This window comes from Typopeltis vanoorti, chromosome 3 (assembly GCF_054136105.1).
Source record: "Typopeltis vanoorti isolate ZY-2024b chromosome 3, IOZ_Tvanoo_1.0, whole genome shotgun sequence".
In the NCBI taxonomy this organism is placed as follows: domain Eukaryota; kingdom Metazoa; phylum Arthropoda; class Arachnida; order Uropygi; family Thelyphonidae; genus Typopeltis; species Typopeltis vanoorti.
Window position 1 is genome coordinate 168,594,718 of NC_143551.1, and position 24,396 is coordinate 168,619,113.

The following is a 24,396-nucleotide window of genomic DNA, read 5'->3' on the forward strand; positions in this document are numbered from 1 at the left end:
CAAGTCGAGACGCATATCTGCTTCAAGAATTTAAATGAAGTGCCGGATGGAGAAGGATGATTGTAAGATGTTTTCTACGGTGACGTTCTTTTCTTTATTTTCGGATGTACACTCGTTCACCACGCTAATTTTTGACAGCTTCCTATGACCCAAATTTCTTTTGATATTCTAACAGTTAAAAGAACAACTATCCAGTATTTGCACGACATGTTTTTAAGGGGGGGGAATGCACCCATTGCGCATCAGCAATTAAAATTTAAATGTCAACAGTTAAAATTTATTATATATTTAAAAAAACTCTGAAAATTTTAAATAGCTTTTAAAAAAAATTAAACAAAATAGCTTTTTAAAGAACTTAAAAAAACAAAAAAAAATAACATTTTTTAAAAAAAATTGAAAGATTTAAATATAAAAAATTTAAAAAAAAATTCTCATATACGATTGTCAGGTTTTTCAATACTTTTATTAAAGTAAAATAGTGACCGGTATAGTATAGTTGCATATTAGCTTGCTGATAGTGAATAACAATATTTTCTTTCACAATTTAAATAATGTGGAGTTGCTTTTTATATTTATGTGATCTGCTCTGGTTTCTAACATACTGAGTTAGTACTTTAAAAACACTCATGCGTAATGTCAGTACAGTTTCCTCTGTCCTCAGAAAAGCAACTTAAATTTTTTATCTAAACAAAGCCTGGCAAATTGACTTTTAAGCTGATAATCGACTTCGACAAGAAGACTATAAGAAGCAGTTCTTACTTTTTTGTGACAAAGCATTGCTACAAATGGCGCTCGTTTTTGTGTTGTTATTGTTCAATTGGGATATAAACTGTGGTCGAGTACCGTTTAATTTCAGAAACGATAATATCAGAAAAACCTTTTCCACAGTCTCTGTAATTTTACTTACGAATTTTAATAAATTAAATTGTAAGCAGTGTAAATAATGAATAGAAAAATTAAATTTTAATCTTATTTCAGATTATTAAAACAAATAATAAGATTTATAAATGCACCTTTTTATTAAATGTAGATTCTATAATTTAAAGGAAAATATTATTCGTTTTCAAAAGAGAGCTGAGGGTAATGGATGGCAATGCTGTAGCCAATGAAATTCTAACTGAGGCTCGGCTATTGCTGTTACCCTCCTGCCATGATCAGAGCTTTAATAGCTCAATAACACCTTATCCCTACACTGTCCTCCACAGATAACGGGGAAGATGAAAAGCATTCTTGCTTCACCCCTTTAAGCCAGTCCTTATAAGGGTTTTCAAAAGAATAAAACGCTGCAACCGAAGTTATAAAAACTAGCATATGCACTAAAATGTCATCTGAAGGTGTAATTTCGACTTTTCCTATTTTTAATAAGCACTTGTTTCATTAACTTTCACAAATATTTTATAATTTAGATGTGTTTAGAATTTTAAAGTTATAAATGATATTTACTCGTCTTGGAAAAAGCAAAATTCTCCAGTCAAATGAACTGTAAGAGATTCTTTACTTTAAACTTCATGGACTTTCCTATATCCATGATAGAAAAGAGAACATTTTCCCTATCAGTAAACCAGATTTATTATTCAAGGATAACTAAGGATGAGATAATTACTTCAGCAAAATGATTATTTAATAGGGCTTATAAATCACTCTGCAGTGAGCGCCTCTGTCACTTTAGGCAATTTTAGAGTGCTGCCTCAATAAAGCTAATATAGTAATATACGATTATACACTCGGAATCAACGACCAAATTTAACAAATTCAGATAAATGAGAAATAAGAAGTTAAAAAGATGGTGTTGCGTTAGCAATCCTAGTAACAACGACATTAAGATAAATTAAACTTTCATATTCATCTGCTCATTAAATATTGATAACTATTAACGCATTTCAGTAAGGTGAGCACTATCGGTATTAAAATATGTTAGTAAAGGTCAGATAACCCGCGAACTCAGTAAAGATAGACGAAAGTCATCTACCACCTAAAATATTTCCCCAATATCCTAGCCTGAGTGCGATTTGGACCAAACTCGCAACTTATTAATTAGAGACAGAAATGCTGTTGATTTGGTCAACCAAATTAGCGATTCAAGAGGTCAACATATTAATCCTGAATTAATCAATGATTTAATTTGTACTTCTTCACAAAATACTCTGCTCTTTGTACTACGGTGAACAACTGAGTAGACAGTATCTTCCCTTTCCATTGTAATCTGAGGACAGCACTATTACCTTTATTTTCAGCCCATTAATCATAATATGGAGATCAAACATAAATAAGGCATCGGCCAACAATCCAACTAAATTCAGATAACACATAGTCTATGCAATGTGCATTATTTGGAAGAATAAGGAAATGATTATGGTAAATCTTAGAATCGCTACTGACAATTCAAGTAAACCCAAAGTTTACTTTTGGTTGCGATCATGTTAGTCAAGGCATATTTCACTATTCATGAAGTGCGCAGTAAAACTTATGTGTTGTTATGCTTGTAACGTTGAAGCCCTATAACCGAAAGAAATAAACTTTATTGGCCATTATCTTGCCAGAGTCTACGAAGACAGTAACTAGGTTGCTGAAATAGGAAAAAAGGTCCATATTCAGCAACAGATCCGAATTTTGTTATGACTCTCATATATTCTTGTGTTATGTGTTCTACGAAGATAACAGATGTCATAAAATTCTTACAATGTCTGTAATTCCTTCTCGGGGCAGTAGGTGCTTAGAGAGGAAAAAGATATCACAAATTGCCTTTTAAGTAGCATTTCTGCTCTTGTGACCAACACTAACGTAGTTTCTTTGTATAAATTGGGATTTATATAAATACATTTACCATAAAAGGGAAAGGCTTAAGACAGTTTATGACCAAATGCGTGAAATGGTTATATGAGCCACGTAAACAGCTCTAGTGTGAGAGAGAGTGCATGTTTAGAAGAAGTAAGATAATACATACATTCATTTGATTGTGTAAATGTGGAACCAAATAGCCCTTTTAAAATAAACTCTGATTACGATAAAATTGCAGTGTCAAGAATTAAAAAAAATCTTTAGTGGTCTCATTAGTGACAAGTAGACGCTAAGAAACTTGATTGTGGATTAATATTCTGTGAGCTGTTCCAATAGGGATTACTCGTTACGAATGTGACCTGGGTGTTGTTTGTATTGCTAAACTATTATGAGCTTTTTATATCAGGAATAACTGCATAATGCTAACATAATTCGATATGTAGTGGGACATTTAAAACTGTTTATCGCCTTTATTATAAAAGTAGGATGTTCTATAAAATAACATATTAATGCATCATACCTGAAAATATCGATTGAGGAAGGATTCGAATAACCGAAAATAACATTTACATCTCTCTTTCCTGATATAACAATAACATGGTATCAGATGATGATCGTATGGCGGACGCACGACCCACAAACATGGTCTGATGAGCTGCGTGATACTGGTGTTCACACTAAGGATATAAATTCTTCTCAGTTGGTTAGTAGAAGTATACTAAGCAAGTTGTAGGACACATGATAAGACAAGCAAGGTGATGTGACGATACAGCCGAAATGCTCTGGATCATCCTCCGAACTGTAGTGATCTCGCACAGTGTGCTCCATTTCATTGTATCATCATTTAAGGAGAATTTCCAGTCATGGCATACCACCTCATAAATCAACTGCAATCAGTTCATCAGGCACAGGTGGTAGCATAACAACCACGTGTGTTTTGAGTCTGATATTCTATTTTGTTGTTCTCCGGTGTCAAATAGCGTTTAATTTCCGATATTTATTTTTACAAATATATAACAATGCAGACATGTGCAACCCACTGTATTTCCTTAAACACTTAACACCGAAATCTACTAAACTAGAATAAGCCTTGGTACTCTGTGGAATAAATACATGAACATTCTTCGCTGACAATGTGGTTGCGCGACATACATGGAAATTAGACTTATGAGCCATACCCCTCATCTATGTCATAATAAATTCCATTATATGGGAACGTCTTATTTATTTAAAGAAAACATCCTTCGAACTCATCAAAATTTGCAAAATAAACTGCATTGAATTTGCATCTATATTTACTGAGAAATATAAAATATGGTTCTACTTTCAATACGCAATATATGGAGTTATAAATGGCTCAAAAATTAACATTAAAAAATAAGTTGCCTCTTGACTTTAGGAAAAAAATATTACTTTCTACATTTTAATGATAATGGTCTCAAATAATATTAAACAATTTATATTGAATGTTGTTCTCGATTTCTTTGCGCGCTACTTAAGCAGTAGGTGGAAACGGATGGTTTGAAGCTGTTGTTGGTGGAAATAGTTTCCCCAAACAGAAGCTTCCAGCATACTCGTAAAGTTTTAACTCGTATAGCAAAACAAATGCTGTGTGTTAATTATTCTCTATGGCTAACAGTACTGAATAAATAATGCAGCTAACAAACTCCATTAAGGTTATAAATATTATGCACAACTTCTTATCATACATTTTTAGAAAACAAATAAAAACTCAGACACAGTATGTAGTCTTTCTCATTTCATAAAATATATCCGACGTATAAAAGCCCGGAAAAAGTCTCAAGAGAAAGAAATGCTTTCTGCTAAATGATGCAAAGAGAAGTCGGTAGTTGACCTGATTGGAACAAACACTTACTACAACAGCTGAGTGTGGGCGGCTTTTAATGTTGACCGATATCAGCCTTTATCCATAAGAACTGTCATAACCACAATGACGGTTATAAAAGTAGAGTGGTTTTCCACGAATCATTTATAACTCCTTTAAACGGGAAAAAGAACCCAATAAAGCGCCCTGCTCAGTAGACACTTAAATGAGGAAGATGAATGAGTGCATATTTAACATCGTCGAAAGTAGTATAAGATGAAGCACTTCAGTTTTTGAGGTATATATCTCGAGGAAGGGTTGATTCTTTTAGCATGATAAAGATGTCCGGGAAGTCGATTTGCATATTTAGAAATGTCTTCCATTATAACAACATTTGGAAATTGCAGTCAGAAGAGAAGAGATTTAATTATCTGTGATTAAGTGGATGGGATGATAACATTGCAAAGATGGTGATGTTATTATTAATAATTTTATATTAAATAGTGTTTAATAAGTTTATTATTTACGTAACAGTGATTCGATAGACACCTACATACGAGCATTTGCTAAGAATAGCAATAAGGCGACATGGCAGAGAACACAGATTTTTCTGGTTGTTTTTTAACAAAACCACGTCAGAATAATTTTCTTTTATAACTGAGAGGAAAAAAAATGTATCGAGCGTTATGCGATACCTTGTTGGACTCACCAGTTTAATCCGATTAGAAGATTGGAAGCAAGTTGCTAATTAATATTAGTTTTTATATCCTCGCCTCGACCCAATCGGTACTCACAGATTAAAAATAATTCAATATTTCTCTTTTATTTAATTAATTTTGCATCTATTTTAGAACCATATTTATTGACGTGTTAAGTAATTTAATAAAATAGTACAATGGATGCGAAATAATAAAAACACTTTGTCATGTGTGTGTGTGTGTGTGTGTGTGTGTGTGTGTGTGTGTGTGTGTGTGTGTGAGGGAGGAAGGGAGGGGGGGAAAGAGAACTTTATAACTTTTTAATGGCGAAGCCTTCTAGATAAGTTAAATCATGAAGAACTTCATTTTTAAAATTTTCTCCTTCCTCCACTGTATATCTTCACAGTTTTATACGGATTAAAAACATTCATTATACATTGAACAAGTTATAAAAATAAAAATGGGTAGTTTAAAAATGCTATACTAATTTAGCATCATCATAAAAAAACATGCGACGAAAAGGGGAAAGGAAAGCATGTCTCGTTTACAGCTCGGTTTTCTGTTGCACGTTTTCGGATAAAACATGTTATGGTCCGGTCTTTATGTAAGTACGTAGCGCACCCGCATTCCTATCTTGGAATATATTCGATGTCATTTAAACGAGATACGAACTATTGTCAATACTACACGCTACTAATTCCTAACAAAATATTAAGGTTTTAGTTTTATTTTTCGCTTTATTCGTGGAGAATATAACACGTGAACATAGCTGTTGTGTCCGATTTAGTGTTCTGGATATGTGATTAGCCAGAAATAAAACATTCAGCACTGGTACTATTAATGAAACCATGTCGATAAGTAAACACCGTAGTGTAGCGATGTTTTAGTAAATTATGTGAGGATATTCTCCATACCGCCAATCCTCCGAGAGAAAAAAATAGAGAGAATTCAGCTTATCATTGTATAAAGAGCCTCATTATACAGAATGGTTTAGATATGATGAGCTTTATTTCACCTTTTAAAGGGTTATTTTATTTGATCTGTTGTGAGCTGTTTACACATAAGAAGAACATAACTTATCATAATTGTCTGGCTTTAGTTGGAATATCAATTAGTTGTATGAAAATGCCAGTGTATAACTCTCAATTTGCCGCAAGGAAATTAGTATACAAATCTAAAGGAGTAGAGCCGTGTATGCTTGGAATGCTTGATAACTCCCTTTCAAATTTTGTTTAGATTAATTAACAATAACATATTTCATGTGGAAATGGAACATTATATTATGTCTTGATTATCCATCAATTTTTATTGAAGTTATAGCAAAACATGTGACATATCCGTGATGTAATTGGAGTATACGCTAGGAATAAAAGAACACATTAATAACTTGCGCCCCTTAGCTCATTTGGTATAAATGAGCACATTCGTTGAAAATACTAGGGTTCGATCCCCGTCAACCATGTGAGGAATCTTATCAGGTCTTTTTTTCAAATGATGAGTTAGCCAGTCTCAGACGGTGGTAGATAGTTTTTTCATCCGGAAACTCAGGTTTTTCTTCCCTCAGAACAGGCAAACCGTCCCATGAACACACAGATCTACAGACATAAAATACTTAGCCATAGAGGTTGGCAGCAGAGGAATTAGCTGCATTAAATTACCTAAAGCTCCTAATCACGGAACTCAATCCATCTTGGACGGATGGGAAATGCATGGATGGATATAACGTCCTCTATATAGAACTGACATTATTTTGGTGTGTTTATAATTTTAGGTCAATTTGCGCGATGCGTAAATATTTAGGATGAACTATACTGTATGGAATTTAAATTTCGGATCGTTATTTAAAGTTATCTACGATTAATAATTGTATGTTATATTTATGATTTTTTTCATGTGTTAATTTCCAAGATGGGTCCATTGTATCAGATAATCATCATCATGCGTATCAAGGATTTAGGCCTAGCATGGCCTGTTCCTATTAGAAGTCATCGTTGAATCGTTTAAGAGGACGTCCTGGTTTTTTTTTTCCTAATGGCTTGTACTTTAAGGCTTGTTTTGGTAATCTTTCTGTTTTCATTCTTTTAACGTGTTCCATCCATTTATGTTTATATTTTTTAATTTTTTCTATTACTGGTTCTTGGTTTTTAATTCTTTCATAATTTCTTCATTTTTTTTTGATCAAATAGGGTATACTTTGCAACTTTTCTCATAGTTTATGAGAATAGTTGAAAAGTATTTTTGCTGCCGTCAATCTTTGTTTGTCTTTTTGTTTTATTGTCCACATTTCGTTTCCATACATTAAGACTGGTAGAGCTAATATATTGTATACTTTTAGTCTGATTTGTTTTTGAACTAGGTTTGGTTTAAATATAGAGTTAATTACACCTGTTATTTTTAAATATTTTGCAATTTTTATGTTTATATCTTTTTCATTTTCATAAGTGATCATACATCCTAGGTAGTTAAATGAATTCACCTGTTCTAAGATCTTGTTATCTAATACTATTTTAGTTCTTGCTGGATCTTGTCCTTTAAAGGCCATAGTTTTTGATTTTTCCGTTGATATTATCATACCATAATCTTTGGATATCTCATTTAGGTTTAAAATAGCTTTCTGTAAGTTATCTTCAGAATTTTTAATTATTATTTGGTCGTCGGCAAAAAGGAGAGTGTTTAAGTTCACTGTAGGAGAAAGTTTAATTCCTTGATGTAAATTTTTATTCCATTTTATTATTATTTCATTTAAGTAGATATTAAAAAGAGTTGCTGAGAGGGGACATCCCTGTCGGACCCCTTGGTTTATCTCTCTTTTATATGATAGCTCGTGATTTAATCTTATTTTTATTTGATTATTTTCATATATACTTGTGATAGCTTTTAGGATATTATTTGGTATTTGTCTTTCTTTTAATATGTTAAATAATATGTTTCTTTTAACTTTGTCAAATGCTTTTTCAAAGTCAATAAATGCAATATGTGTTTCTAAATTGTATTCTCTTCTTTTCTCTGTTATTAATTTTAGGCAAAAGGCCGGGTATCGGATAATGATCCATATTTTTTAATCACTATTATATATAATCACCTTATCAAATATTATCAATAGGACTGGAAAAATATTAAAATTTGAAGTGCTAAAATCAGGCGAGTGAATATGTTGCAAGTAAACTTAGTTACACTGAATAAAATCGTGAAATAAAATCTGGCATTGAATTGCTGCTTGGAACTTACTTTATAAATGATCACTAATTGAGCACTGAATTACTCGTGAAAAGGGTTATATTGCATTCGGAAATATTTCAGCGAACAAAACAGATAACTTTTCCTGTTGTAGAATTTAATCATTTTAAATTATAATTAAATCAGAAATATCGAACACCTTCTTAAATTAAACTATATTATCTAATTAGATGAAAAACTAATTGCAATATCCACGATATTAAAAAGAATCGATAAAATTAATATTTTGAAAGTCGCTTTCAATCGATATGTAAGTAAATATTGGAATACGAATATTATTCTTATTTTTGTCTGGTATATCGTTGTCTTATGTATATAGAAGTTAATGCTTTTTCAGCTGCATTATATCAGAATTCAAAACTTCAATCGAATATTTTATATTCTATTATTACCTTTATTTTACTTGATTAATATTTCTCGTTAAGGACTTCAATCACTGCGAATTAAACAAGCGATAGATCACACAATTTCCAGTGCATATCATATTACTTCTTTTCACACAACAGAATATAATTTGAATTATAAATGATTTTCTATCTTTATATAATTCTCTATGGAGAATGGAGCCATGCTTCATTAAAAGTTCCTAATAAATAGTCCAGACCAGTAAGAATTTCTTATATTTCTCACAACACCAGGCACTTACTAATTAGCAGAAAAACGTGACAAAAAGAAAGTATCCTCCGAAATTATTTTCTAGGTTAACTATTCTCTTGTTCGCAAAAAAAAAAAAAATCGGAAACCTTGGAACCTTAAAAAAAATTAATGAGATTCTCAGTAAGCACCTGTTGACTCATTTTCCTATCAAGTACCTCATGTACACTGTAAAGCATTTCTACCATTTAACAGTGAGCTCTGCAGAGAAACCCAGCTTATCTAGAGTGAATAATTACAAATTAAACTTAAGATTGACTATCATTTATTAAATACGCTTTTAATATACTGCATCATGAGAAAGATCATCGCAAATAATTCTAAATAAGATTCCTATTTGCGCTTTGTGTTAGCATATTGTGCAGATATCATGAAAGTTTCCTACAGACCAAAAATTGCATATTTATATACGCAGCGAAATTCCACAAGGAATATCTTACATTTTCTACATTCAAGTACTATATAAAAAGATCACAAGTATCTATAAAGTACCAATGTAATATATCTTCCAACAGCTTATAACTGATATGGCTTTCATGCTTCATGTATAGAAGCTTGAAAGGTGTCCATTAAAGAACACCTGGTTGTATTTCACGCCCAACATAATGGGCATCGTATGGTGAATAAATAAATAAATATTTGTTCAGATATACCAGGTACATTTCCTAATAGCACAAAGTGCGTTTCTTGTACAATTACATCCAACAAGTGAACTATTTTCAACATTTGCATTGTATTATATTTAAATTTTCATTGTATTTTCAACATTTGCATATAGACATCGATTTTTTCGCCTGATTTCGTAATTAAATGGACGAATTGAAACACAAATTTTAACAACGATTTCGAAGCCAAACTTAATCATTAAACCAGGAAGAGGTTATTGTAATTTGACATCGTTTTGAGAGTAAATCTGTTCAAGTATAACTGAAATCAATAAAAACATCTCTCGTCAAATCAGTCTCAACCCCACCCCACTACTGGTTGACGGTCGAAATTACTACACTATGGTGAATTCACATGTTAAATAAACACAGTCTTATAAGAGAGCGCTTAACACAATCTCATAATTATTTAGTTGCATACAGTACGAGTTTCAAAATGTTTGCACTCGAATTGCGTATTGCATTGAGTATTTCGGTTTTTACGAAAACAAATACTACCGTATGCGTTCAAGTTTCATTACTAAAGTTATTCAAAGCACTCTCTCCGATATGATACTATTCAAGATGTCTGATGAGATTGTTAAAAGACTTGTTGTCTTACCAAACTTATTTTTTGGCTTCTTTGCTCTATATTTTTGGTTTAGTTGGTTTTTATCACATTGCTAAGTGATAACAATCTGTTTTGTCATTATTAATACAGTTAGTTATACAATTTTATAAGCTTAATATGCCATAAGTTTTATTATTTATTATACTATTCCCTCTACAGAATTACAAATGTAAACTTGTTTACATTATCAAATCTTACTACGGTTGCACAGTACAACAAAATATCCATCTCCATTTTGCGTGTTTTTATGAAATTCTAAATGGAGTCGTTAGACAGACAATTTTCCATTTGAGCGAAGAGTGGCGGAAGCAAAGAAGAAGATTGGGAGTTACCAGACAGAATAAATAAAATTATATAAAGTATGAATGCAAAACACACTTGGGAAACAGTATTTCAATTATTCATAACTTTAGTATGCAAGCGATTACCGCGTCAACTGGGAATCAAGAGAAAGATATAATGAAAACTGCAAGACTATATTAATGAGGTACGCCTAAAGCAGATCACTGTGACAATGAAACATAGTTTATTGTTGATGTTTCAGTCTTGCATTCCTGAATAATTAAAATTTCGCTTGACGTGTCGCTACAGCAATAATGTTACTCTTAGAGCTGTCGTTTCGCATTTCTGCTCGATTCATTTAAGCTGTTTCTTTCATATGAAAAAAAATAAGAAGAAGATGGATATGAAAATATGATTAAAACCCCTAACGCTTCCATCTAAATATTAAAATGTACATTAAATTTTTCAAATATGTTTAATGAACATTAGCGAAATATTCCGAATAAACCTTATATTACAAAAATGAGACTAACCCAGTTTACTAATTTTCAGACTGGAATAGCAAATTACAAATTCCTGTGATATGGACTTTTTTCAACAGTGTTGGAAGGAAAACTGATGCTATTAATCTACTAAACAAAGTCTAAGAATAATCAGAGTTTGTTGTAATTGGCTGTTATTTTCCCACAAGAAACCCGTGTGATTTTCCCAATAACCTTGGTTATCTCACCCCATCATAAAAACAATATACTGTTCACTGTATTTTAATTGAACTGGATTGCGATTAACCTTGTTAGGTCATACTAATATAGAAAACGGACCTGAAAAAATGTATGATTGTGATTGAGTCTAAAAAGGAGAAAATTTAAAGATAAAACACTAAAGCTTCTTGATTTCTCTCAGACATTCTAGACGATGGGATTCAACGATCAATTTTCTTATATAAAAATACACCATATCTGTCCCAGACACACAATCTTATTTCATTTCTAATGTACCTCCTATTAAAAACTGCTTACATTCTCCATAATAATTAAATCTTTTAACAACTCTGCTAGAAAAAGAGTTGCCACCAAAAAGCAAATATGATCAGCCAACTACACTTCCTCTAACAAAGCGTAGAATCTAACGAGGGTTAAAGCACTTCCTAAAGTCTTAAAATTGCCCGAAAATAAAACAAAATATTCTTTAGACATTATTTTACACATTGTGTTCAAAACAGTTTTAAAAATATTACAAAAACATTATTTTAAAAAGCATCGTTTTAAAATAATTTTAAGAACATTTTAAGAATATTATTTTAAAAGTTATTTTTAAAAAAAGCTGTTATTTTAAACATTATTATTAATATTTCTAAGATTAAAATCGTGAACAATTATCACATATGATATCTACAGCATGAAAAATATGCATGTGACAAACAATAATACTCTGTACTACCCCTTCTTTCTTTCTCAATAGCATTATTAAGTACACATTACAAAACGAATCACTGCCTTGGAGATAGTTTTCTTTATCCCCGGGTCAATATGCGATAATTTTCCTCTCTAACGAAACACTCCTGTTTTTCGATTTCCTCGACTTTAGGCAACTTGCCACCGAGGATTTTGGGATCAGAAGTCTAAAGAAGTTAATAATGAAAGACAAGCTTCTTTCAAACGTTCAATTACTTTTTTTTCCTTCAAAGGTTAGCAGTTCAAGGATAAAAGAGATTATCACCTGCGACAGCGCAAAAAGATAAATAGTACAGAAAACACGCGGATGAAGTAGTCATAGAACCCGAAGAGATTTTAGAATCCTTTTTATGGTTTCACTCTCAAATCGTTATTCTAAGTTGTTTCACGATCGGTTAGTAATTTTTTTCTATAGCCGTTACTTGTAAAAAACAATCTGAAGAAGGAAGATTTCATGATTTTGTTTGTAACAATAATCCTAGTGAATTGCTCTTGAAAATGTATTTAAAACTGTCCCGTGTTGAAAGAACCCACGTTCATGAGAGTTAAGTTGTCGCTTCATGTTAATAGTATGGCCGCTTATAATGAACTTTCATATCAATACTTTAGAAGATTGTTTTTGTGTGTTGCACAATTAAAAAAAACGAATATTCTTTGGTGGTTAAAAGACCTCGTTTCGAACATCGCACCATGGAAGCAAAAATTTACAAGTTGTTTTTCTTTCTCAAGTGGAAATGGATATGATTTAGTCTCATTCGATAGTTGCAGGACCTTTTCCCTATCTAAAATTGAGGATATTCCTTCTCCATATAGACAAACCAGCCTGAATACAACTGCATATAATAATGAAAACATACTCGTCTCATATCCTTAAATTCTTCCTTATCAAACATTCTAAATCTGCCATTATTTTGGACAATCGTATCTGAAGGAATTTAGATACGAAAAGAAGTAAAAGCATAATTATATAAATAATAATAAAATATATTAATAAAATACGAAGTCAGAGTACGATCCGTACCATCACAATCAACTTGTTTTTAAATTGAGAGTTTAAAGTAAAAGCTGCACAGATTCGGACGATCGTATATATACATTTAAAGATAGTTTTTATACCGCAAAAGGCAGTTGCGCACATAATGTGATTTATTCGTTTGCCTCTCTCTCTCTCTCTCTCTCTCTCTCTCTGTTTGTGTGTGTGTATGTGTGTCTATTCCTTTCCGTCCAACAAATTAGTTAATTCAGTCTTCTGGAAATCACTAATCCAAATAATGTTTGTCGACTTAAACAAACCATGCTGAATCAAGGATCCAAATTCTGGGATTAAGGAAACTCTGTATTGCAATAATAAACAGGGTAAAATCTAAACACAAACACATTTGGAAGCAGAGTAAACAAAGTGTGAACCACTCGCATTAATTTTCATGAGACATACATCAATAAGAGCCCACATTGCTGAATTAAGAGCGTAACTTGAGCAACACAGCTTACTAAGTAGATTCGAGTACATTGTCCATTCACTGGTCATTCGCTTTAAGGCGTCAGTCTGGATTACAGGCTTATTTCATCAGCTATACCAGGAATTCTGTATCTTTAAGTCAGGTTGTTACTGGTATCATTCAACTCTGTTAGGATGCTTCTTCGAGCCATCGAGGATCTCGATAGACATGCTGTGGATTTTATCACATTCAAGGCAAGGATTGCAATTCCTTCAGTTATTGCTCGATGAATAGTTCTGAATATATTGAACAGGAAAATTATTTATGTATGTTTTGTATCGGAAAGGGAGTGGAAGGCAAGAATTTCCCATTCACGTACAGTAATTGTCAGGAACTATTACAGAACAATAACGTTCAGGAAAAAAAACTTCAATAATTTTTGAATAATTTAAAATATAAATTATCTTGCAATGCAATTCCCAACATGTTTTCTTTACTATCTACAAACAACGATGATATTATTCGTATATGATGGCAGAGTTAGTGAAATGCAGCAGAATATACTTGAGTATTCAACAATTAATGTCTTTTTTCTTTTCTTTCAGTTATAAAATGCACGAGATCTTAACAAAAAAATGAAAATACTAATGGGATGCTCTTGTGTTTCACTTATTGGTACTATATCATAAAGTTATTTGATACATTCCGAAATTACACGGTGGTTTCTCCAGAAATAGATTATTTACCAACTCCTCCCGAAAAACTTACAAACTAACTTCTGAACACAAACTCAGACTTAGCCTTCAAGTTATACTAGCTTCGTAGGATAACTATCCCTGCGCAAGCATCTTTTTGGACTGAAGAATATTGTGGTCACAGACAGCCATTTTGTTTTATCCTGAAAGACATCACCAGAACACGTGCAGAGCACAGATAATGCAGATAAGATTAACCGTTCTTCCTATCATGATAAGTAAATAGGGTTTTAAGAAGTCGGGTTATTTGTACTCGAGTAGCCATTAACCTTACACGAAAGAAAGATGGGATAGGCTGGGACGGGAGATGTTTTGAAGTCATGCATTAAAAGTTGAAAGGTATTAAAATTATAAAAGAAAAATGACATTTAAATTATTTTAATGTTAACTAAAATACGTTAATCAACTATTGTTCTTTAGCTCCTCCTATATTTCTAAATGTTTTAGAAGGCATGGGAAAACGCATAATTTTTCTAATGACTTTTAGTGAAAAATAATAAAAAAAAGGATAAACAGACAGCTCTTATTGGAATATGTTATCCTCTTTGAGCCTTTTTAATAATGCCGAGGAGGCTAATGTCGATCATGTAGCTACTTTATAAAACCTCCCCTGTACGAAACAGTAGAAGTTAACTTACAGCTGCGATATACCTAATTGATCATTCAGATAAGCCTCTTGGGAAAGGAAACAGGTTTTTGTGACACTGTGTGTGCGTGTGTTACTGGAATAACGTATTAACAGCGATTTAATTGGATACCAAAATTGGAATCTATTTATCTGCAAAGAATCTAAAGATTTATTTTTGTTGTTGCTGTTAATCTTATGAGTGATCCATCATGTGCAATCTGGACTTAACAGATTAACTCCCAGAAAAATGTTCCGCAATAGAGAAAACTGCCTTAGCTGATAAACGAAGGTTATAAAAATAGTTCAGTTATTGTTATAGTACCTTTTGATGTGTTATTAATCCCCCCCCCTCTCTCTCTCTCTCTCTCTCTCTCTCTCTCTCTCTCTCTCTCTCTCTCTCTCTCTCTCTGGCTCCCCCTTCTCCCTCTTTGACTTATTTGAAATCACCGCCTTCTAATCGAAGTTCGTCTTAAAAACACTCAAAGCTGAAAATAATTATCGGTAATATTTGCGATCTAACTGAAGGTAAGTTAGCTAATCTCAGTGGAGTAGCAGAATTTTCTCCTATAAGCTAGGGTTTTTCTTCCTGCAATCAGGCAAACCGGCTAGGAGAACACACACAATTTACAGGCAAATAATTCTTATAGATACAGGGCTAACGGCTTTATCCTTGAATTACGAGTACGAATTCTAAGCTATGTGGAAAGCCATTAGCGCTTAAATAACTGTTAGAAGTATTGATGATGATCACTTGTGTATTCTGTTTTACGCTTAAGCATAAAACAGAATGCACCCGTAGAGCCACAGGCCTTCGAAACCAGATCCGATAGAATAGGATAATTTTGTAATCTTTTATATCTGCATTATTTCGCTATTCTTCTGACAGATTTTCTTGTTGGAAAACTTTTTTATTGGTTGGAAAGACCGGAAACACCCGACTATGAGACTGGTTGACTCACCCTCATAAATGTTTCTTTGCGTCTTAGACAGGATTCGAACTTAGGTCTTTTTAAACAAGCGCATCATCCGTCCTGACTGAGTTACGGAGTTCACAGGGGTGACATGTGATGAATATTTCTCCCATGAAATATTTCCAACACGCAATTAATCTGCTATTCATTGCATTTATCGTTGTTTTCCAAATGAATTTAATTTTTAGCTGTGCATAATCTACATCCATTTAATTATTTTTATAATTATTATTTCTATTATGAAAATAAATAATTTTCTTTTAAATTGCTTTACTGGATGATGAGTTTTCAGCAACCACAAGATGCTCTTATGGCTGTTTTGAGAACAGAACACCTGATTAATCTTCGGTTAATTTGTTTATGAAAAAAAAAAATTTTTCGTCCGCTGTATGAAGTCTATTCTCTCATACTTCTAACTATAATTACACATTAAATGGCTAATTGTGCCTCTCCGCGGAAGTTCACTAAGCTACCATTTAATTATATTGTGATCTCTTTTCCCAAGAGGCCTAAGCTATTATAGATAGCTCACATTAACACCCTACCAAGCTATTAATCAAAACACTGCAATAACATTAATTAGCAGTAGAGTCAATAAGCTTCCGTTATCATCGTCGTAAATTTCTGGCTAGTTACTTCCAAATATGTTGCTCCTTCAATAATATAACTAAATATGAATAATTTTTATGTTGTTCCTTCATGCAGCGAGGTTTATCCAGCTACATAGCCAAACAAATCAACGAAAAGGCACCTGCCATATATTTCTATACTGTTGTTAACATTATCAGTTGGAGGCGAAGAGTTGTTTTGCTATGAAGCAAGTAGTTAGCCTTGGCAGTCCGTATATTAGTCTGAACCATGAATCTATGGAGGAAGAACAGATGGTAATGATGAGTTTCCTACCTGAACCGTGAACAAAGGGCACTAACACTTTTCTTTTCTCCATGCACATCTGGTGGTTTCCAAGAATGAAATATTCACAGTGGGTAGTTCATTTTAAATAACCGGTGTTACGTGCTGCTCTTTTATTCATCATCTGTAATAGAAACTAGCGCCAAAACACTTCTCAGTTGCTACAATAACTAAATTGTACTTAAGGAACAAGAAAGAGCGAGCGAGAGACGATGTATAAACTCTTTCTGCTATTGTCTGAATACAGTATGAAAATGTGCATGTTTCGCACACCGTACAGCTTTGAAATCAGGCAAATGACATCCATAATAATAAAACGTTTACAAATACATCATTTCATGTTTTAATTGGCTCTGAATTACTTCTAAAGTTTGCATAATATGACATTATATTCTAACTTTATCTCTTCCATTCTTTACTCAATAAATGAATTGAATTAATGAGTATGACCCTCTGCAGTATTCTTCCCCCAGCTAATTATTCTTATGAGAACTAGAATTTCAATTTTTATAAAATGCTTCCGAATATATTTGGAAAGCCTTTAAATATCTGACATTCTGAAAAGCCCTCAAAACTTGTTGTTAAAATTATTTATACATCTATATATACTGCTTTAAAAGAAGTCAACGGACACCCTCCCCCATGGGCAAGGTGCATCGTGCCATGTAACGAGTCACGTGTTTATAGCGGGATAAATTGGAGGAATATGATGCTCTCAAGTCAGTGAAATTGGGTTGGGGAGAAATGGCTGCAAGAAGGGAACTGACGGAGTTTGAAAGAGGCATTATGATAGGATGCCATTTTGCAAGGCAGACTGTTCGGCAAACTGTTGACAAAATGGGAACCCCAGGTCAACAATCAGTGATATCATACTGAGATGGAAGAGCACGAAGTGATCTGCAAGTGCTACCCGCAGTTGGCGACCTAGCACACTCACCGAACGCGATCGTAGGATGCTATGAAGGATAATATGTAAAAATCCAGAACTTCAGTCTATTGCCGACAGGTAATACAAATCTGAGGATTTGTATTACCTGTCGCATTCAAAACTGAGGATCAAAACATGGGTTTCCAAGGTAGGACCTTGGAAACCCATGGTCCTACCTTGGGTTTTCAAAACTGAAAAATTGAGGATCAAAACTGAGGATCAAAACATGGGTTTCCAAGGTAGGACCGCAATATGTAAACCCCACATTACCCGAACCAATATGCAGCGTCGTCTTCAGTGGTGCAAAGAGCGTGTACAGCGGGACGTGGAAGCTTGGAAAGCTGTGTTATGGAGCGACGTAACACACTACACTACACTCTTCCCGAGTGGATGGACCGGTGTAGGTGTGGCAGATGCCTAGTGAACGTTTCTTACTAGGGTATGTAACCCTAACGATGAACTCTGGAGGTACTAGTGTAATGGTATGGTATGATCCTATTTTTTCTCGTTTGGCCTCTGACCTCTGTTTCTAGTTCCACGAGCATTGAACTCCGAGAGGTATCTCAACATTTTGGACAATGAACTAGTCATCAGACTACTGCTGTAACAGCGAGATTTGTGGACATGAACGTCACCAAACTCGACTGACCTTCACAGAACCCAAAGTTTAATCCATTGAACATCTGTGAGATGAACTGGAACGCCTGATGAGATTAAGGGACATCCGCTCCACAACAATACAATATCCAGGACCTCATTACATATCTACAGGAAAAAATTCCAATACATTCCCATCATACGCTTGTGGAAAATATGTCCCGTAGGATTTCTACAGTCATCGCAGCGAAAGGAGGTCCTTTCGCTGCGATGAATTTCGGTCCCGAAATTTACAACTTGTTGATGCAGGCTGTTTATTCCTCACACTATGGTGTCCTTTGACTTCTTTAGTCAAAGGACACCATAGTGTGTCCTTTGTAGGACCGCAATTGTTGAAAGAAAATGCCAAAATGGGACGTCAAGCAAATGTTCACAGAAAACAATGTGAAGTATTCTTGTTAGATGAGTTAACATGCATGAGTCACGCAGGAGCAAAAGCCATTGTTTGAACAGTGCTAGACCACAGGTGAAGTGATGATCGTAATTTATGATAATAATTTGGCGGAAACGCTTGGAAAGTTTACAGTGTAGACTAATGCTGTCATGTAGGCGGAGAGGTTTATATCTTAATAAAAATGCAATATTGATCGTATCGCTGTCGCCATTTCTCTTAATGTTCCTAAATAACACGCATGTGAAAAATGTCTCCGCATGGAAAATGCCGCATTTTTATGTGAATTCCATTCACGAAAAGTTATAAAGCAATAGTATATTAGTACCAAGGGTGATTTAAGAGCTAGACTCTCTTTTAGAGACCAAACCATATATATATATATAGAAAGTATTTTACCTTGGGTATAATAAATGTTAAATATACCAAGCTATTTTAAACCTGGTTTTACTCCATTTCCCAAGTAAGCAAACAGACAAACAAGTCAAGTTTGCGCCTGCAAGTGTTGCAAGTCTAGCTGATCAGCTAGACTTGCAACACTGGCAGGCGTAAACTTGACTTGTTTGTCTGTTTGCTTACTTGGGAAATGGAGTAAAACCAGGTTTAAAATAGCTTGGTATCTTTAACATATATATATATATATATATATATATATATATATATATATAACATATAATTATTTATTACATATAATTTGCCCAATAATACAGTGCACCTGAAATACACAGTTGCATCTACTTAAAGGTCATAATAATGACGATGTTAAAATTCAATTACTAAAGCAAAGGAAGGCTTCAAACTTTACAGTGTATACAAAGAAGCCGTACTGTTGCTAAGTAACTAATCTTCAAAATTCAATATGAAGGAAATTCAGTCAGATCTGCGTAGCCCAAGTAATTCGGCAAAAATAAAGTCACAAAGCGAAACTTGTAACGAAATTAGGAATGTACATTTTCTTTATATTTACGAAATAAGGGATGGTTTTTATTCTTGAAATTTAGCTCCGTTTCATAAACTGTATAAGCACTTAAATGTAAGAGGTTTTTTTTAGTATTTGGTATTTGGAGTCCTTATAAATTATGTGAGCCATTTCCAATTCTTGTTTCAATCAGACGATTTGCATGGAGAAATGTGTAAAACGTATCACAATAAGATGACAGTAACGCTGCTTTGATCGTATGAAATTTAACAAAGCTCATTATAACTTTTTGACAAACTCAGCAAAAGTACCGCTACTCGGTGGAGTTTTCTGCATAACGTAACAAACGTAACATTGTTTCAGATATCAATCGTTCTTGAAATACAAAATTAAGCTTTAAATGACATTATTTTGTGTTATTTGTAAATAATTGTATGGACTATCTAATATTTCATCAGCTTACTTGAGAGAATTTACTATATGAAATAATTTTTATCCTTAAACTAGTTCTATCTGCAACACCTTTTATTTTTAATTATAAACTGCTTTTTATTCAAAGGAGCCTGTGTAGCTCAGTGGATGTGGCGTTTGCCAACCACGGCGCTTGGCCGCACGAAGGAAGACTTGGTTTCTAGTCGGCGACTAGAGGAAATTTTTCTAAGCCTTTTTTCGACCGGTTCCCGAGTTAGTCGATCTCTGGCACGGGCAAGCAGGTTTTTCCTCCCGGAAAATCGGGTTTTTCGTCCTGTAAACTCAAGAAAATCGACCGTAGAACCCACGTTATTTCAGACATTAAATATATTGTGTTAGGGTTAGGGACCACGAGATGGCGGCACATTTGAGCCGTCTTTCTTCACTGCGTACCGCTGAATTAGTGATAGCTTTGGGCCATCTGTCTCTGATTGGGTACCAGTGGGGATTGAACTGCCCACTCAGTCCCCAAAAGTTAGATAGGGCTAAATGGCCTCGCCTACTCCCCGTATACGGGAATAAAAAGGCGTTAGCTGATTTTTTTTTTTATTCAAAAAAATGAAATGATTACGATTTGAATTCGGTGATTAACTTTTGATGTGACTGGACGTACCACTTCTGGGTCAGGCTCCCACTGACAATACTTCAATACAATAAGGTCGAAACCGGTGCTACTCTGGCTCTGATTTGAGAGGCTCTGCTTGGGGGTAGGTTTTTGCCATAATCTCAGCGGTGGCCCCACTCTGAGTGGGGCCACCGCTGAGATTATGGCTCTGCTTGGTGGTGGGGTGAGCCTGCTAATGCTGAGAAATTTTTCTCGGTGATGGGGTGAGCCAGTCGCTGAGCGGAACAACGCTGAGTTAGGCGATCTTTCGGGGTCGTCTTATTTTTAGAGCCCATTTCACCTATACAAAGGACGTATTATTTTAGGCTGCTGTACTTGGTTGAATTTTATTTAATATAAGGTTTTTCAGGAAACTCACATTGCACTGGAGTTGACGCAGTTTGAAACCTACTGTCTCCCCCTCTGCATGAAAAATGCACGAGGTCTGATGGAAGTAGGCCCCACCCGCTACGAACCAGTGATGGATGTATGGTATTTTAGGGAGGGAGGTTTTCGCTCTGTGGGAAAGTGAGTTCTTGACACTCCTTTTCCCATTTTATTAGTGTACTATAAAACTAAAAATTGCTGTTACTTCGCGCGTTCTTCCAACGCTTGGTTTTGCGGCTGTGAGAATACAGATGCTTTCCTGCAAACTATAGCAACAAATTTCTTTTCAAAAGCATCTGTACACTCCAACAAATTGGTTCAACTAACTGCAAATTACGAAGCAACGGATTACTTCAAACATAAAAGACCAAAAGCCATATTAAACTCCAATCCTGATGTTTAATCTTCGAGCCCGCTCAGGTCGAGAATTGGCTCATATATCTTTCCACTCACTGTTTCCCTATCAGATAGCGGGGAGTGTGAAAAGCATTTTGCTTCACCCTTTATGCCAGAAATGTTAATCGTTAATGATTACGATTCCTACTAACATCAATCGATAGTAAACACTATAATAAACAATAATCAGGTTGAAACACTGCATTAGATGATTTCAATAGCAAAATTAGCCAGAAGGATGTACTTTTTTGGTTACATTTTCAAAACGGTCATAGTTTCAACTGTAATATTGAATGTTGTCACTATACAATAAAATGCGATGAAGAAAATGGTTTTCCTAATGAGATTGTAGAAACCAGTAAATAAATTAAATTCGACTTTGCTTATTTCTTGATATACGAACGAGCATTTTAATTTACAGCTTTTTATGGAGTAAGTTTCATATTCATTTTTTTTTTTCAAATGGGATATTATTAATACGGTAATATAATGATACCCTTTTATTAGCATCTGCTCCAAATGAGTGCTTTATAGGTCCTTCACGTAGTAACTACCTTCGAAAGCGTGACGTCAGAAATCTCATGAATTTTCATAGCGCATCACAAAAATAGAATCAAATAAATATTTCATCCAGCAATCGATACGTGTTAACCTTTCACTCAGTTGGTAATCTTTCATTTTGTATCCAACAATAGTTTTGTCTTTATTTCCGGGTAAAAGAGCGTCTTCGAAATAAAAGTTTTTTAGACATTATTTCCGTGTCTTACTTGAACATGAAACGTCCTAAATCTATTATGCATATAAAAAGAAAGCAAAAGATCATATATTCTTGTAAACTGTGTGGATTGGATGATTTATAATAAAGGCCGAGGCAGGTGAGATAATTCGAGCATATCGTCTATAAATTCTGTGTGTTCACTGGCTGGTTTATTTTTTAGAACGAAACCAAAGTTTTTCAAAAAAAAAAAAAAGAAAAAGAAAAAAAGAGAAAAAGAAAACTGGGAAAAAATAAAATTAAAATAAAATTAAAAAACAGAAAAAGAAATACCTACTGCGTTTGACTAAGTCAGTTCTAGTTACAAATCGTTATAATTATTTATAGATTCCGAATGTGCTCATAAAGCAGATATTTCCAATTGAAAGTCCCTTAGAAATTAGACGTTTGAGATCCAAACTTAGCCTGGATGAAACAGGAAACATTTGAAGTCAAAATACAATTGTTTCTTTGAGTGCATGAAGGCAGCCAGCCTCTGCCATCGTCGAGGCCGAGCGCATTATCACGTACACCAGATAATAGGCGATGTTTTAGTTAGCCATGAAAGGGTACCACTAACCTACATAGCTCATTTTATTAATATATTCTAATATATTTATTAATTAAATGTATTAATAAATCCAATGAGTAAATACATTTATGCATAAACTATTTAAAATTCATTGGCGTTATTAATAAATTACATTTATTGCATTTTAAAGCCTACTTATTAATATAGCTGATGTACATACATTTAAATTGTTAATATATTTATAAATATTTTAACAAACCCATATTTATTTGAAGATTCTTATAGGATCGTTAAAATTATAAGATGTATTCGGCAGAAAAATTGCATTTTTAAAGAACACCTAATTTTATTATTATTATTATATCACTTATATTATAGTTGACACTGAATTTATATTCCTAGAGCAATGCTGTAGCCAATGAAGTTCTAACTGAGGCTCGGCATTGCTGTTACCCTCCTGCCATGATCAGAGCTTTAATAACTCAATAACACGTTATCCCTACACTGTCCTCTACAGATAACGGGGAAGATTCCTAGAGCAATGCTGTAGCCAATGAAGTTTTAACTGAGCCTCGGCTATTGCTGTTACCCTCCTGCCATGATCTGAGCTTTAATAGCTCAATAACACCTTATCCCTACACTGTCCTCCACAGATAACGGGGAAGATAAAAAGCATTATTGCTTCGCCCCTTCAAGCCAGTCCTTATAAGGAATTTATATTCCTAGGTAAATGGTTCACTGAATATGAATACCCTTGGAGGGTAATGGATGGCAGTGCTGTAGCCAATGAGTTCTAACTGAGACTCGGCTATTGCTGTTACCCTCCTGCCATGATCAGAGCTTTAATAGCTCAATAACACCTAATCCCTACACTGTCCTCTACAGATAACGGGGAAGATGAAAAGCATTCTTGCTTCGCCCCTTTAAGCCATTCTTTATAAGGACTATAAGGATAATTTATATTCCTAATTGCTTATTATCCGTACGTCCATATCTCAACAGAGCTCAGGCAGAGAAAGTTATTTGTTTGTATAATCAAATACAATATCGAACCCATCAGATTTTATTCTATATCTTTTGACTATAAACTGAATGAGGAACTTAATTTCAACTTCATTTTCCTTCGATATTTTCCATAATAACATTTTTCATAATAACTGTATTATAGCTCATAAACGTCCTTTGCGTCAAATAGATGCTAAATTCACTTTTACTTAGTGTGTAATAGCCTATAAAGATAGGTGACGAACTTTCTACCAATGTCCAAAAGATTTCAAGGAGTGATAAAATTTTAATGGACAAGTTTAAAATTGTTTTAAGTGAATTGGGAATTTTACTACAATTCCCCAGTGACGTAGTATGCAGGACTCTAAGGTTTGTCTCCGAACACCACATTGGAAATGAAATCTGTTAGGTCGTCTGCAAGTAAGTGAACTTGTTCATATAATT

At 33.9% G+C, this 24,396-nt stretch overlaps 1 protein-coding gene and 1 non-coding gene across 2 annotated transcripts in view; both read left to right on the forward strand.

Moving 5' to 3' along the window:
• LOC150108734 (dual specificity calcium/calmodulin-dependent 3',5'-cyclic nucleotide phosphodiesterase 1A-like) overlaps positions 1–24,396 on the forward strand; it is a 663,448-nt gene that overhangs the window by 163,280 nt on the left and 475,772 nt on the right. The window lies entirely within an intron of this gene.
• LOC150108735 (small nucleolar RNA SNORA17) lies at positions 19,374–19,499 on the forward strand. Its single transcript, XR_016548168.1, has one exon. It is a non-coding gene; the product is annotated as a small nucleolar RNA SNORA17 (small nucleolar RNA).